The sequence below is a fragment of the Vulpes lagopus genome, chromosome 13, assembly GCF_018345385.1.
Source record: "Vulpes lagopus strain Blue_001 chromosome 13, ASM1834538v1, whole genome shotgun sequence".
Lineage (NCBI taxonomy): Eukaryota > Metazoa > Chordata > Mammalia > Carnivora > Canidae > Vulpes > Vulpes lagopus.
In genome coordinates, this window is record NC_054836.1 from 29,496,033 (window position 1) to 29,514,490 (window position 18,458).

Below are 18,458 nucleotides of genomic sequence, written 5' to 3' on the forward strand. Positions count from 1 at the left end.
TGTATTGCTCAAATTTTAAAAAGCTATTTTATATAATGTATTTGTTAATGATAAATTATTCAGTTAAGTTGCTCCTGAAGTTAGTGAGCACATAAAAAGTATTTAGTAATCAGTTTAGGTTTCCAGATATTAATTATTTAGGTCCTTTTTATAATACGAATCAAATTTGTAATTTGTTACATTCCATGCAATACATTGTGAAGAGACTGGTATTTTATTTCAAGAAGAAATATGGAAACTTTTATATGTTTCTATTTTTACTAACAACATATTAAGCAATATCCCAGAACATAGCATGTAAAGTTAATAACACTAAAATCCAAAAACTTGAATTATACTATTTTATAGCAACTTGTAGCAATGTACTCATTTTAGGCGAGAGCTGAGAGGGAATACACTTAAAAGGTAAACTTACAAGTCTTGAATTGTGTACAATGCCTCTGGAACTCCTTAGGGTAAAGTTTTTAAATTAAATACACAATTGACATTAGGACATTATATACAGATACATTTGGTATATTTGAAGGAGCAAATGGAAACCAAATTTTAGGAAATCAGTGAGGTATATGATAAATTTCACCATAATGGAAAATGGCATAGAAAGTCCAACTTAGTATCAGGATATGTTTTATTTTATTTTTTTAAGATTTTATTTATTTATTCATGAGAAACACAGAGAGAGAAGCAGAGACACAGGCAAAGGGAGAAGCGGGCTCTCGGCAGTCAGCCTGATGCAGGACTCGATCCCAAACTCCAGGATCACAACCTGAGTCAAAGGCAGACACTCAACTGCTGAGCCACCCAGGTGCTCCTAAACTTTTTTTCTATGTATTAAAATTCTTTGTAGGGCTCACAAAACAAAACTGCAATAAACTCATAATAAATTTATTGAAGTGGGGATGATGGTATGTATACAGATTTACTTCCTTCTGAGGTTTTACTATACGAAGCATTGCTTTTTCTTTTTCCTTCATTCCTTCCCATTTTTCTACCTCTCCATCCCAGATCTTTTGTAACATTTTGAAGTTTCCTTATTTGTTTCAAGAACTCTAGTTAGGGACACCTGGGTCGCTCAGTAGTTGAGCATCTACCTTCAGCTCAGGGCATGAACCCTGTCCGGGGATCAGGTCCCTCATCCAGCTCCCTGTGAGGAGCTTGCTTCTCCCTCTGTCTATGTCTCTGTGTCTCTCATGAATAAATAAATAAAATCTTAAAAAAGAAAGAACTCTAGTTAATTCACAACATTACTGGTAGTCTTCAGGGTTTCCTTAAGGGAAACCAGATAGAATGCACAGAATCTTTGTAGAGAATAACACAATTTCATAGGCATGACTTTTCTTGATTGATTGAGGAAACAACCTAAAGAGTAAAGAAATATATGTAATGACTGAGAAACCACTTGACACAAATGTTTTTCATTTTTCTCTAAAATGATAAATAGAATGAATGTGGTTCAAAGACTCATGAATTGGGACGCCTTGGTGGAGCCTGCTTCTCCCTCTGCCTGTGTCTCTGCTTCTCTCTTTCTGTGTCTCTCATGAATAAATAAATAAAATCTAAAAAAATAAAAGACTCATGAATAAACAAATCATTCACTCATTGACCACTGAGACAGATGTCTCAACTAAAAGCAGCACAAAGCTAATATAACACTGTGCATTAACTAACTGGAATTTAAATAAAAACTTTAAAAAATGGAAAAAAAAACATGAATTGAAAACAGTACCTCCCAATCACTTTACTACTACTAAAATTTTGAAATATTTATGTTCTAAATTATTTCCCTTAAGATTAAAATTATTAAGAATTTAAAAATTTACTGTATATATCTGATGTGATTACTTAATATAATGGAGACATACATTAGGATGAAATGCAAGTATGTAAAATTATTTGGCCATTTTAATAAATCAGTCAATCTAAAATGAAATAGGCAGTTTATATCACACCATGAAAAGGGTGAAGCTGGTAAGCTACATGTTATAGGATCCCACACAAAGTATATATATAAAAAAGTTTATATATAAAAAATAAACCTATATATCACACAGTTATCTCCAGATATTAATTATAAGGTACTAATGATAGCATACAGACTTGCAAATAAGAAAACAGACAAATCCAGAAAACAGTATTCCCTTTTAATGTCACCGTATGGATCATTCATTTTCTAGATTCCAGGATTCTGTTTTATATTTGCTATTCATTACTTAATTGCAGCCCCCACACTTGGATAATATATATTAATTTGTAGATTTCTGTCTGGTAGAGAAGACTAGCCCAAAGGCTTAGATTTATTGCCATGTAAGACATTAAACAGGATTATACCTAATTAACAATCTCATCCTTACATCATTCTTCTACTCTTCCTGCTACTTCTTCTTCTCTTCTATAACTGTAAATTCCCAGTTTTTCAAATGCTCCTGAAATCAACTTTAACCATTTTCATGATTTACTCATTAATGGGTGATAAAGCTGACCTTTTATTGAGGTATGGGGTAGGTACCTGGAGTTCTTTCTAAATGCCAATAGGATTTTAGTTTCTTTCAATCTCTCTCTTTCTTAATTCTGTTTTGGTTTTGTTTCAGGTTTTTGTGGAGGTTTGGTTCTGGTTCTGGTTTGTATACACGGCCAATATCTTATTCTTCATTGGATGGCAACATGGTTGGGATTCTGGTTTTATCATCTGAACATTTGGTGATCTCTATTGAGATGATGGAGGTCTATTTGGGGGGTGGGTGTCAGGTAAGAGATGATCAAAATCTGGCTATTTAGGTCTTTATTTTGTGTGCTTTTTTTGATTTGTGAGCTTAACTCAGTGAAGAAAACATTTATTGCCCACTGGAAAAGAATCCTTTGAGATCTGCAACAGTGATTTCTTTATTGTTATTTTGTATTTATTTTTAAATTGTGGCTGTGCCTGCAAAACTGAACCTGCCAGCTCTTTATAAATCTGTGTGTTTTTGTTTGGGAAACACCTGTAGTTCTTGTTAGTTCAAAATCTTTCCTTCATAGTACATCGATACATTGAATTATAAAATAACTTCAGTTTTAGAGAATCCAAGAATTAAGGATTTTAGGGGAACAAAACAATTGAATTTCTAAAACTAAATATACTAGCATTTTAAGAATTTAGAAGTAGTAATTATTAATTAAGAATTCATAAGTATTCTGTACCATTTGGGCATGTGAACTTAAAAAAATTTCCAATATCCCTCCTTAGCTTAAAGACTTAGACTAATTAAATCAAGTAATTAGTAACTAATATTTAGAAACTTGGTAAAATATTAAGTAACATTGGGATGCCTGAGTGGCTCAGCTGTTGGGCACCTGCCTTCGGCTCAGTTCATGATCCCGGAATCTGGGATCAAGTCCCGCATTGGGCTTCCTGAGGGGAGCCTGCTTCTCCCTCTGCCTGTGTCTCTTCCTCTATCTCCCAGTATGTGTCTCTGGTGAATAAATAAATAAATATTTAAAAAAATTAAGTAACACTGAATACTATATATATATATATACATATATATATACATATATATATATGTCAGTTTAGTATGTTACAAAGTGGCCACATTTTGGGTCAATTAATGAACATGTCTAGTCATGTTAAGAATGAATAAAATGAATGTGGGTATTAATAGGCGGTCACTATTTTGCTCATGAGCCTTGCTGTCTGTCAACTGATTGGCATGGACAGTCAGCAATCAATCACTACATCCCAATTTGTCCCTTGCAATAGAGCTTTCATGATTAAAAGTCATAATTAATATTGGTGTTTGCAATTATAGTAGGAATGCTAATGACTTAGTAAAACAAGTCTGTATATTAAGGTTTTGATTTTAAGAGAAAATAAAACAGTAGTTTTGTCCTAAAGTAAATGTCAGGTCACTTCAGAATATACAAAAGTAAAGTAAAGGGAAACACTTGATTGTATATAGCAAGTTTTAGAAGATTTGAGAGAGACAAATTTTATTTACCTCAGAAATACTCTACCAGCAAATAATACATGTTAAAAGAAGCAAATAAATATGTTTAAGATTTGGTATGATTTTAATATTGATGGCCTTAACATATTTTAAAATGAACTTATTTTTTGTTGACACATATTAATTATTAATTATTGAACTTATTTTAATTAGTTCAATAATTAATTATTGAGCTTATTTTTATTGAACTTTATTTTTATTGACACATTAATGAAAAACTGAATTTGCTTATTCACTAGGGTGATAATAAACATATTTAGTCATGTCTTAATGAGATATTATAAAAATGGCATGTCCAAACAGCTGAGTGTTCAGACTTTATCAGAATGACTGAGTAATTTTCTGTGCTTTGTTTTGACTTTATCACTTACTTTAGTGAAAAGGTATTTCTGTATCTGAAGGAGCTGAGATCTCTTCTCTTATGATTATTTAAAATATTATGTTACCACACTGTAATGTTCCTAAGAGCCCAGGATCCTGTTTTAATCAAGTGACCAAGGATTTGCTAACCCTTTTTTTAAATTTTGCCTCCCTCTAAATAAGGCTTTAAATTTAGTGGGGGGAAAACTGCATATCTTTCACATTTAAAACCAAAGTTTAGAGATCTCAGAGGGATTTTTGGAAATCATAGAGGTTGTTCTTTCACCTGAGCCACAGAGATATATGAGAAGAAATTAGATTCATTTGATATGCTTTATATTTCTTGACTAGCTTAACACTAATATAAAAGATACATGGAAAGCGATTTCAAACTAAAGGATAATTTTTATTTTATTTTATTTTATTTATTTTTTTAATAAATTAATTTTTTATTGGTGTTCAATTTACCAACATACAGAATAACACCCAGTGCTCATCCCATCAAGTGTCCCCCTCAGTGCCCGTCACCCATTCCCCTCCAACACCCGCCCTCCTCCCCTTCCACCACCCCCAGTTCATTTCCCAGAGTTAGGAGTCTTTATGTTCTGTCTCCCTTTCTGATATTTCCCACACATCTCTTCTCCCTTCCCTTATATACCCATTCACTAATATTTATATTCCCCAAATGAATGAGAACATATACTGTTTGTCCTTCTCCAACTGACTTACTTCACTCAGCATAATACCCTCCAGTTCCATCCACGTTGAAGCAAATGGTGGGTATTTGTCATTTCTAATGGCTGAGTAATATTCCATTGTATACATAAACCACATCTTCTTTATCCATTCATCTTTCGATGGACACCGAGGCTCCTTCCACAGTTTGGCTATTGTGGCCATTGCTGCTAGAAACATCAGGGTGCAGGTGTCCCGGCGTTTCATTGCATCTGAATCTTTGGGGTAAATCAATGTAGGGCAGGTCTATTTTTCTCATATGCGTGTTGGCCATGTCTATTTCTTCCTCTGTGAGATTTCTCTTCATGTCTTTTGCCCATTTCATGATTGGATTGTTTGTTTCTTTGGTGTTGAGTTTAAGAAGTTCTTTATAGATTTTGAAAACTAGCCCTTTATCTGATATGTCATTTGCAAATATCTTCTCCCATTCTGTAGGTTGTCTTTTAGTTTTGTTGACTGTATCCATTGCTGTGCAAAAGCTTCTTATCTTGATGAAGTCCCAATAGTTCATTTTTGCTTTTGTTTTCTTTGCCTTCGTGGATGTATCTTGCAAGACGTTACTGTGGCCGAGTTCAAAAAGGGTGTTGCCTGTGTTCTCCTCTAGGATTTTGATGGAATCTTGTCTCACATCTAGATCTTTCATCCATTTTGAGTTTATCTTTGTGTATGGTGAAAGAGAGTGGTCCAGTTTCATTCTTCTGCATGTGGATGTCCAATTTTCCCAGCACCATTTATTGAAGAGACTGTCTTTCTTCCAATGGATAGTCTTTCCTCCTTTATCGAATATTAGATGACCGTACATTTCAGGGTCCACTTCTGGGTTCTCTATTCTGTTCCATTGATCTATGTGTCTGTTTTTGTGCCAGTACCACACTGTCTTGATGACCACAGCTTTGTAGTACAACCTGAAATCTGGCATTGTGATGCCCCCAGCTATGGTTTTCTTTTTTAAAATTCCCCTGGCTATTCGGGGTCTTTTCTGATTCCACACAAATCTTAAAATAATTTGTTCTAACTCTCTGAAGAAAGTCCATGGTATTTTGATAGGGATTGCATTAAACGTGTAAATTGCCCTGGGTAACATTGACATTTTCACAATATTAATTCTGCCAGTCCATGAGCATGGAATATTTTTCCATCTCTTTATGTCTTCCTCAATTTCTTTCAGAAGTGTTCTATAGTTTTTAGGGTATAGATCCTTTACCTCTTTGGTTAGGTTTATTCCTAGGTATCTTATGCTTTTGCGTGCAATTGTAAATGGGATTGACTCCTTAATTTCTCTTTCTTCAGTCTCATTGTTAGTGTATAGAAATGCCATTGATTTCTGGGCATTGATTTTGTATCCTGCTACGCTACCAAATTGCTGTATGAGCTCTAGCAATCTTGGGGTGGAGGATTTTGGGTTTTCTATGTAGAGTATCATGTCATCGGCGAAGAGGGAGAGTTTGACTTCTTCTTTGCCAATTTGAATGCCTTTAATGTCTTTTTGTTGTCTGATTGCTGAGGCAAGGACTTCCAGTACTATGTTGAATAGCAGTGGTGAGAGTGGACATCCCTGTCTTGTTCCTGATCTTAGGGGAAAGGCTCTCAGTGCTTCCCCATTGAGAATGATATTTGCTGTGGGCTTTTCGTAAATGGCTTTTAAGATGTCTAGGAAAGTTCCCTCTATCCCTACACTCTGAAGGGTTTTGATCAGGAATGGATGCTGTATTTTGTCAAATGCTTTCTCTGCATCTAATGAGAGTATCATATGGTTCTTGGTTTTTCTCTTGCTGATATGATGAATCACATTGATTGTTTTACGAGTGTTGAACCAGCCTTGTGTCCCGAGATAAATCCTACTTGGTCATGGTGAATAATTTTCTTAATGTGTTGTTGGATCCTATTGGCTAGTATCTTGTTGAGAATTTTTGCATCCATGTTCAGCAGGGATATTGGTCTGTAATTCTCCTTTTTGGTGGGGTCTTTGTCTGGTTTCGGAATTAAGGTGATGCTAGCCTCATAGAACGAATTTGGAAGTACTCCATCTCTTTCTATCTTTCCAAACAGCTTTAGTAGAATAGGTATGATTTCTTCTTTAAACGTTTGATAGAATTCCCCTGGGAAGCCATCTGGTCCTGGACTCTTGTGTCTTGGGAGGTTTTTGATAACTGCTTCAATTTCCTCCCTGGTTATTGGCCTGTTCAGGTTTTCTATTTCTTCCTGCTCCAGTTTTGGTAGTTTGTGGCTTTCCAGGAATGCGTCCATTTCTTCTAGATTGCCTAATTTATTGGCGTATAGCTGTTCATAATATGCTTTTAAAATCGTTTGTATTTCCTTGGTGTTGGTAGTGATCTCTCCTTTCTCATTCATGATTTTATTAATTTGAGTCTTCTCTCTCTTCTTTTTGATAAAGTTGGCTAATGGTTTATCTATCTTATTAATTATTTCAAAGAACCAACTCCTGGTTCTGTTGATCTGTTCCACAGTTCTTTTGGTCTCGATTTCATTGAGTTCTGCTCGAACTTTAATTAACTCTCTTCTTCTGCTGGGCGTGGGGTCCATTTGCTGCTTTTTCTCTAGCTCCTTTAGGTGTAAGGTTAGCTTTTGTATTTGAGTTCTTTCCAGTTTTTGAATGGATGCTTGTATTGCGATGTATTTCCCCCTCAGGACTGCTTTTGCTGCATCCCAAAGATTTTGAACAGTTGTATCTTCATTCTCATTAGTTTCCATGAATCTTTTAAATTCTTCCTTAATTTCCTGATTGACCCTTTCATCTTTTAGCAGGATGGTCCTTAACCTCCACGTGTTTGAGGTCCTTCCAGACTTCTTGTTGTGATTTAGTTCTAATTTCAAGGCATTATGGTCTGAGAATATACAGGGGACTATCCTGATCTTTTGGTATTGGTTCAGACCCGATTTGTGACCCAGTATGTGGTCTATTCTGGAGAAAGTTCCATGTGCACTTGAGAAGAATGTGTATTCATTTGAGTTTGGATGTAAAGTTCTGTAGATATCTGTGAAATCCATCTGGTCCGGGTATCATTTAAAGCTCTCGTTTCTTTGGAGATGTTGTGCTTAGAAGACCTATCGAGGGTAGAAAGAGCTAGATTGAAGTCACCAAGTATAAGTGTATTATTATCTAACCATTTCTTCAGTTTGGTTATTAATTGGTTTAAATATTTGGCAGCTCCCACATTTGGGGCATATATATTGAGGATTGTTAAGTCCTCCTGTTGGATAGATCCTTTAAGTATGAGATAGTGTCCCTCTACATCTCTCACTACAGTCTTTGGGGTAAATTTTAGTTTATCTGATACAACAATGGCTACCCCTGCTTTCTTTTGAGGACCATTTGAATGGTAAATGGTTCTCCAACCTTTTATTTTCAGGTTGTAGGTGTCCTTCTGTCTAAAATGAGTCTCCTGTAGACAGCAAATAGATGGGTCCTGCTTTTTTATCCAGTCTGAAACCCTGCGCCTTTTGACGGGGTCATTAAGCCCGTTCACGTTCAGAGTTACTATTGACAGATATGAGTTTAGTGTCATCATGATATCTATTCAGTCCTTGTTTTTGTGGATTGTTCCATTGAACTTCTTTTTAAAGGGGAATTTTAGGAGTCCCCCTTAAAATTTCTTGCAGAGCTGGTTTGGAGGTCACATATTCTTTCAGTTGCTGCCTGTCTTGGAAGCTCTTTATCTCTCCTTCCATTTTGAATGAGAGCCTTGCTGGGTAAAGTATTCTTGGTTGCATGTTCTTCTCATTTAGGACCCTGAATATATCCTGCCAGCCCTTTCTGGCCTGCCAGGTCTCTGTGGAGAGGTCTGCTGTTACCCTAATACTCCTCCCCATAAAAGTCAGGAATTTTTTGTCTCTTGCTGCTTTAAGGATCTTCTCTTTATCTTTAGAATTTGCAAGCTTCACTATTAAATGTCGAGGTGTTGAACGGTTTTTATTGATTTTAGGGGGGGATCTCTCTATTTCCTGGATCTGAATGCCTGTTTCCCTTCCCAGATTTGGAAAGTTTTCAGCTAGGATTTGTTCAAATACATATTCTGGCCCTCTGTCCCTTTCGGCGCCCTTGGGAACCCCAATTAAACGTAGGTTTTTCTTCCTCAGGCTATCGTTTATTTCCCTTAATCTGTCTTCATGGTCTTTTAATTGTCTGTCTCTTTTTTCCTCAGTTTCCCTCTTTGCCATCAACTTGTCTTCTATGTCACTCACTCGTTCTTCCACCTCGTTAACCCTCATCCTTAGGACTTCTAGCTTGGATTGCATCTCATTCAATTGATTTTTAATTTCTGCCTGATTGGATCTAAATTCTGCAGTCATGAAGTCTCTTGAGTCCTTTATACTTTTTTCTAGAGCCACCAGTAGCTGTATAATAGTGCTTTTGAATCGGCTTTCTGACATTGAGTTGTAATCCAGATTTTGTAACTCTGTGGGAGAGAGAACTGTTTCTGATTCTTTCTTTTGAGGTGAGGTTTTCCTTCTAGTCATTTAGCTCAGTGCAGAGTGGCCAAAAACAAGTTGTATTGGGAAAAGGAGAAAAAGAGAGAGAGAGAAGGAAAGAAAAGAGAAAAAGAAAAAAGAAAAAAGAAAGAAAAAAAGAAAAAAGAGAAGAAAAAGAGAAAGAATAAGAAAGAAAGGTGAAAAAAAGGGTGGCGGAAGCAATCAGAAATCAAGAAGAGAGAGACAAAAAAAAAAAAACCACGGGGGAGTATCTTCCGATTCTGTGTACTTTAAGTCCCTTGACTTCCCCTGGAACTGGTCCCTCTTGCTGGTCTTCTGGGGGAGGGGCCTGCTGTGCTGATTTTTAGGTGTTAGCACTTGGGGGAGCTGCTCTGCTCCCTGCCTGGTGCAGGGCTCAGTGGGGGTTGTTTACCCCGTGAGGCCCCAGGAGGAACAGCCCCAGTGGCAGGGCCAGCTCTGAAGCCCTGGAGTCAGCCCCCGCAGTAGCTCCGGGGCTCTCCTTCTGCAGGGCCTGGGGGCTCCGGGGCAGGGCCGCTGATCTGCTCACCTCAGGGCAGGAGCGTCCTCGCTGTCCTGGGCCCTCCCGGCCTCTGCCTGTCCCGGGGGAGGCCGGATCCTGGGCTGTGTCCCGGCGCCCGTGCTCCGGGGCCTGCGCTGTTGGATTCGCGCTCCCGGCCGCAGCCCCCTCCGCGGAGCCGCCGCCCGAGCCCCTCCGAGCTGCTCCGGGTCCCGCCGAGCGCTGCAGCCCTTAGGGAGCTCGGCGCACTCTCCTGGAGCGCAGGTGCCTGTTAGTGTCCCCGGGAGCCCGAGGGCATCCCCGCCCGCCCGTGTCCTGCTCCAACTCCCTGCGAGCCCCTTTCCACCCGGGAAGGTTGGTGCAGCTCCTGCCCCTCCGGGACGGGGCTCTCCTGTCCTGGGGACACTCGCCCCGGCCTCAGCCCGGCTCCTTGCGGGCCCCTCCCCCTTGGAGGCCTTTTGTTCCTTTATTTCTTTTTCCCCGTCTTCCTACCTGGATAGAAGCGCGAACTCTTCTCACTGTAGCGTTGCAGCTCGTCTCTCTTTAAATCTCAGGCCAAATTCGTAGATTTTCAGGATGATTTGAAGGTTATCTAGGTAATTTGGTGCGGACAGGTGACTTGGGGACCCTACTCTTCCGCCATCTCGCCCCTCCTCCTAAAGGATAATTTTATCCAAGTTGACTGTGAATAATAGAAATATTTCAGATTCTACAATTTGCAAAATGGATTTGACATATCCTGAAGATTTGTCAATGCCCTCATTGTCTTTGATAGGTTCTCAGAGGCAACACTGATAAAATTCTTATGAAAGAGTTATTCATTTTATCCTAGTAAAGAATATCAGTCCTCTCCACTTGATATCACTAGTTCTGTGAGGAACTAAGCACAGCCATTCAGTTTCATCAACAGATGTGTTCTGCTATTGTCTCATGCTTGCCTGAAGTCTCTTAATAGGCTGTAAAGTTTTGTCTTCAACAAAGAAAGGCACGATCACAGAAAGCAATATACCAAGTACTTTTAACTACGGATAACTTCAAAAAGTAGACTTGCAGTTAGAGTTTGAAGCTCAGAGTTGACATAATTTAGACAGCTGCCAGACTGTCCAGGAGAGTCAGTTAGAAAATCCGGCAGTTTTGTTTTCGTTTATGGATCCAGAAGTAGAGAATTTTATGTGAAAACAGACAACTGACTTAAGACTCAGTAAAATAATTAATCCCTCGGACAGAACTAATGAGGAAATTAAATTGTGGTTATTTGTTTACAATACTGTTGATTTGATTTCATTGTTATATTTTCTGATGGGTATATTAGGAAATTCATTCTCTTCCTCTTAATCTATGTCAAAAGTCAATTTACTAGCCTCTTTTGCCCCTCATGCTTCAGAAACAAATATTTTTACTGAGTCTGCAAATACAGTTATTTGCAGAGGTTAAATTAAAATTTGTTTTCTTTTGGGACAACTGGGTGGCTCAGCAGTTGTGCATCTGCCTTTGGCTCAGAGTATGATCCCAGGCCTGAGATCGAGTCCCACATCAGGCTTCTTACATGGAGCCTGCTTCTCCCTCTGCCTATGTCTCTGCCTCTCTCTGTGTGTGTCTCCCATGAATGAATAAATAAATAAAATCTTAAAAAAATAAAATTTGTTTTCTTTTTACTAAGATATAGAAATATCAATATTGAATCCAAGAGCATACCTAAAGTGTTAAAATGGGAATGCTATTCATTAATCAGAGTATGCCAAATCCAGTCTTAAGGAGTGAGTTTCCATGTGGTACCTATGCTAACAGATGCCTCTCAGGTAAACTGACTTACATACCTTTTACATATTTATAGCTTCTTCAATATGGAAGGTCCTTTCTGACAGACTAGAGACCTCAACACCTTTTATATATCTTCTAAAAAAGAAATTCCCCCAAATTTATAGGGGAGACTTTCTTAGTCTTTGTTTCCTGGACTTGATATAAAAGCACAAATAATATGATCTTGTAAGAATCCAAACCGAATGTCTTGATGAAAATTTCTAGAGAGTTAACTCTGGTAGATGCTCACTCAGTAGTCATTCAAAACTGTGTGTATATTGTTAATCAACAGTGTTAACTGTAAGTATATAAATAAGCAACCCAACCATAATGTGGTCAATCTTTGTGATCAAGAATACTCTTTATTTATCAAGATGGGGAGGGTATTTATCAAGATGGGGAGGACTGTAACAAAAACTTCAAAATCTGGAAAAAAGGCAAAAGAAATTATATGATGTTTTTTCGATATTATAGTGGATTCACAGGGTCAGTCAAGGGTTATTCACTTCTCTAGAAGAATATGCTTGCATTTGACATTGTGTTTTACTATTAGATTAAAGGTAAAAAAACTACAAATTGGTATAGTAACTTGCAGATTTCTGTCCAGGAGAAAAGATAAGCCCAATTTGATTTTATTGTCCCATAAAACATTAACAAGTTTTATATCTAAAATAGAATTCTTATTCTAACATATCCTTTTAAAAAAGGATTATAAATACCTAGTTGCAAGTGGCAACCATGTTTAACATCCTACTTGTTACTTCACTAAGGAATTAAAAAAATAACTGAAATGTTCATTCCATATATATACATATATAGTTTTTATATTTTGGAAAAATAATTTTTGAGGAGGTAAATTTTACATTCTAATTTTTTGTGTATATATGTATTTTTAAAATTTACATTGATTTTATATTACTCTTATCAGAAAAAAAGTTACAAAGAATTGAAATTGATTATAGCAAATCAAAAATAGCAAAGTTTCTTTGGATGGTATATTTAATTATTGTTTGTAATATTTTAAGACAAGGAAATTAAATTTTTTTGTTCTTTCATATCCCAAAAACGCCACAGCTATTTGGTATTGAGCACCAAGTCCACCCAAAGTATATCAAAAAAATATAAGATACAGAGCCAAGATATGGTGGAAGTAAGCAATCATTCAGGTACATGCTCGAGGGCACTACTTTTCTCTTGAATTGATCGTAAGTATTTTTACCCTCCCTGACACTGTTGGTGCTGCCCTCTTTCTAAGTTATGTGAACTGGGTCTGTCAGATAGTGGCAGTCTGCAAGTGAGTGATGGAGAAGAGCAGACAGTCTAATACATGGCAAAACTTCTGAAAATAGAAACTCAGCACCATTCATCTATCTTTTCCAACCCACACCCTGAAATTCTCTTGAAGGAAATAACTGCATACCCTTGCCCTATGAAATACTGTATTACAATGGCAGCCCAGTTGCATAAAATCAATCAAAACTTGCCTAGAAAGAAATTTTCGTAAGTTATTTTGATATTATTTGGGTGACGCAGGGTAAAGTAAAACTATGAATAAAACCAGTTCATCAAAATTTTATTTCATGGAATAGATTTACTAAATGCAAAATAAACCTCATCCTTTGCTACATTCCTGTTGGGTGTGTGAGTGTAAGACTGAAGAGAACATTTTTATATGAATTCTCTGGGGTAAAAATAGTTGTTTTTCAGCTACAATAAAGAGAATTTAATTTTCAGAATAAGAGACTGTATAGAAGGTTGCTTTTTTTTTTCTTTGAGGAGTTTCTAATTCTTTCTACTGATTCCTTTTTTCCTGGCTGATCTTTGTAGAATATTAGAGAAATTTTAAGGATTTACCCAAAAATGTCGTTCGGGGCCCAGCAGTCTTTTTTGGAAGGATCTTTATGTAGCACTTAAAAGTTTGAAGAAAAACACAGAAAAAATTGTGTATCCTAACTTCATAGGAAAGAAAAGTAGGCTTGCTAAACAATAAAATCATAATAAATTGATGCTGTTTTTGGAACTGTAAATTTGTTCTGATATTTCAAAGATGTCAATGTCATCTAGAGGCTTAGCCTAGCTCTAAAGGGATACAAGTATCTAAAATACACCCCTAAATGCAGAAATTCATGTTTGGAACTTTCAAGAGGGAAGGTATTAAACTAAGAAGATTGATTTAAATATGTTACTCCATTAATCAAATGACTACAACCAACTGTATTTATTGTACCAGAATTACCAATTGAAGTATTCAAAAAATATTTAGGTATAAAATTATCAAGATTGGTATAATCATTTGGACATCTAAATCTTTGCTTTTCCTGTCAGGAGACTATTGACATTTTATGTTGCAAAAATCAAGAAATATCCACCCCCCAACACCACCAAATAGCTGACTGGAAGCCCTGCAGCAATCTCCTATAAAAAGAGGGATAACAAGTGCCCAAACTCGCCTCCAGAGGGCGCCACCCAATAGAATTTCTCACTTTTTTTTTTTTTTTTTTTTTTTTGCCATTACTTGGTTACATAAATCCTAGATAATTCTTTCCCTTCACTTTCCTTCCTCTTGATGACTGTTGGCTGTGTTTAGTCATTTCACTTGAATGAATTTGACAATAAATAAGCTGTATATTTTCTGCAATCCATTTACTTCCAGCTGGATTTTCTTTATTTTTGGAAACAAAACTCTAAGAAAATATGTGTCTCATGTGACTTATTTAGCTGATTTTTGTTCATGAGTATGTTTATATATAACAAGAGTTTTATTTGAAAGGACTGCTTCTTCAATTTAAAGAAGTATCTGAATGTTAGACAATGCTAAAAAATATATTGTGTATCCATTCTTTAATGACTTTGTCATATCCATCTAAGCAAATTCAAGAACACAGGGAGAAAATATGTTTCTAATGTATCAGAGATTATATTTGGCCTTAGATTACAAATTTCCAATTCAAACAACAGAGATAGAAAAAAGATGTCTCCTAAGGAATGAATTGAAACTGAAAATTAATTCAAAGAAATGTTTATTTTTGTTCTTAAATCACTTATTCATTAAAAAAGTCAAAGCAGAAGAAAATAATAGTCTACAACTACTTCAAAGCAATCTGAAGAAAATATTAGGCTACTTTGAAATACTATATGAATATTAAAGTAGCAAAATCATAATACCGATATTACTTTTTCCCTATTCTGTTTTATTCTCACTCCTAGTTATGAACTAATGATTTCTTTTAAAAATGATTGTTTTTAAGGCTACTTTAAAAAATGGTGCTTTCAGAGGAAGGCATGGACATGGCCAACATGCACATGAGAAAATGCTCTGCATCACTTGCCATCAGGGAAATACAAATCAAAACCACAATGAGATACCACCTCACACCAGTGAGAATGGGGAAAATTAACAAGGCAGGAAACAACAAATGTTGGAGAGGGTGCGGAGAAAAGGGAACCCTCTTACACTGTTGGTGGGAATGTGAACTGGTGCAGCCACTCTGGAAAACTGTGTGGAGGTTCCTCAAAGAGTTAAAAATAGACCTGCCCTATGACCCAGCAATTGCACTGTTGGGGATTTACCCCAAAGATTCAGATGCAATGAAACGTCGGGACACCTGCACCCCGATGTTTCTATCAGCAATGGCCACAATAGCCAAACTGTGGAAGGAGCCTCGGTGTCCATCGAAAGATGAATGGATAAAGAAGATGTGGTTTATGTATACAATGGAATATTACTCAGCCATTAGAAACGACAAATACCCACCATTCGCTTCAACGTGGATGGAACTGGAGGGTATTATGCTGAGTGAAATAAGTCAATCGGAGAAGGACAAACAGTGTATGTCCTCATTCATTTGGGGAATATGAATAATAGTGAAAGGGAATATAAAGGAAGGGAAAAGAAATGTTGGGAAATATCAGGAAGGGAGACAGAACATAAAGACTCCTAACTCGGGGAAACGAACTAGGGGTGGTGGAAGGGGAGGAGGGCGGGGGGTGGAGGGGAATGGGTGACCGGCACTGAGGTGGACACTTGACGGGATGAGCACTGGGTGTTTTTCTGTATGTTGGTAAATTGAACACCAATAAAAATTAATTTAAAAAAAATAAAAAAATAAAAAATGGTGCTTTAAAGTATTTAATAACAAATAACTCTAGTTGGCCCTTCTTACACTTTTCCAGCCTATTTTGTCAAGGGGAAAATAGCTACATGTGTATGTGTAGAAGTTATGCATCTTAATATCAATGCCTTTGCTTAGAAGAAATTTAACCTCCTTATATATTAACCCTACATGCTTGTGCAAATCATAGTAATAAATCCTGTCAAACTCATGCCTATAACTAAATATTCTTCAGCCCAGAAATATTCTCTTTTCCTCTAGTAAATCACTATTTTAAATTATGTGTATGTATCTTTGTTATTACATGATACACATATATGTACATGTATTTATTCATAAAAAGAGAATTGATATCTATTAAAAAGATGGGAAGAAACAATTAAAATAACTTGATTATCCCTTGGAAAAACTAAATTTAATTTGCTATAAATCCTGATTACAAAATCAACAATATGCTGGTTTAGTGAAAATGGATACATCTGGACTTTTCACTATTTGCTACTTAGTATCTGAATGGTCTTCCTTAAAACAAAACCAAAAACAAATGCTCTCTCTTTTTTTTCTCACTTTATTTTTTAAATTATTTTAATAATAAATTTATTTTTATTGGTGTTCAATTTGCCCACATACAGAATAACACCCAGTGCTCATCCCATCAAGTGCCCCCACTCAGTGCCTGCCACCCAGTCACCCTCACCCCCCACAAATGCTCTCTTAAGCAAAACAGTCTGGTCTGATAATTCATATAATGGAAACTCAGTGGTAGAAAAAAATTTTAAAAGAAATTGGATAAGAGCCAAACTGTGGAAGGAGCCTACAATAGCCAAACTGTGGAAGGAGCCTCAGTGTCCATCGAAAGATGAATGGATAAAGAAGATGTGGTCTATGTATACAATGGAATATTACTCAGCCATTAGAAACGACAAATACCCACCATTTGCTTCAACGTGGATGGAACTGGAGGGTATTATGCTGAGTGAAGTAAGTCAATCGGAGAAGGACAAACATTGTATGTTCTCATTCATTTGGGGATTATAAATAACAGTGAAAGGGAATATAAGGGAAGGGAGAAGAAATGTGTGGGAAATATCAGAAAGGGAGACAGAACATAAAGACTCCTAACTCTGGGAAACGAACTAGGGGTGGTGGAAGGGGAGGAGGGTGGGGGTGGGGGTGAATGGGTGACGGGCACCGAGGGGGGCACTTGACGGGATGAGCACTGGGTGTTATTCTGTATGGTGGTAAATTGAACACCAATAAAAAATAAATTTATTTAAAAAAAAGAAATTGGTAAAAAGTATGTGTTCATAATATCAAGGAATAAAATCAGATCTTTAAGAGAATAAATAGGGTAGGATGGAATACCTATAAATACCTTTTTTAGGGTTTCACTCTTTTTTTGTATATTTTTTTATCAGAGTTCAATTTGCCAACATATTATAGTATAACACCCAACATATTATAGTATATAGTATATATAGTATATATATTATAGTATATATAGTATATATATTATAGTATATATAGTATACATATAGTATAACAACCATATTATAGTATAACAAAATACTATAGTATAGTATAGTATATATACTATATATACCATATACCATATATATATATACTATATACTATAGTATAGTATACTATACTATAGTATACTATAGTATAACAACATAGTATAGTATAACTAGTATAGTATAGTATAGTATAGTATAACACTATAGTATAGTTCAATTTGCCAACATATTATAGTATCATCCCATCAAGTGCCAACCCCCCCCCAGTTCTCATCACCCAGTCGCCCCACGCCCCCCCGCCCACCTCCCCTTCCACTACCCCTTGTTCATTTCCCAGAGTTGGGAGTCTCTCATCTTCTCTCACCCTCTCTGATATTTTCCACTTATTTTCTCTCCTTTCCCCTTTAATACCTTTCACTATTTTTTTATATTCCTGAAATGAATGAAACCATATAATGTTTGTTCTCTTCCAATTGACGTACTTCACTCAGCATAATACCCTCCAGTTCTATCCACATTTAAGCAAATGGTGGGTATTCCTCGTTTCTAATGGCTGAGTAATATTCCATTGTACGAAAAGATCATATCTTCTTTATCCATTCATCTTTCAATGGACAAGGAGGCTCCTTCCACAGTTTGGCTATTGTGGACATTCCTGCTATAAGCATTGGGGTGCATGTGTCTCAGTTTTTCACTGCATCTGTATCTTTGGGGTAAATCCCCAGCAATGCAATTGCTGGGCCTTAGGGTAGCTCTATTTTTAACTCTTTGAGGAACCTACACACAGTTTTCTAGAGTGGCTGCACCAGTTCACATTCCCACCAACAGTACAAGAGGGTTCCTTAGGGTTTCACTCTTAATCAAACTTTTATTAACATCTTAATATTGGCAAAATACACCAATAATAGAGTACGAAAGCAAACTATAGAATGGAGAAAATATTGGCAGTATATACATTAAACAAAGGAATGATATTCAA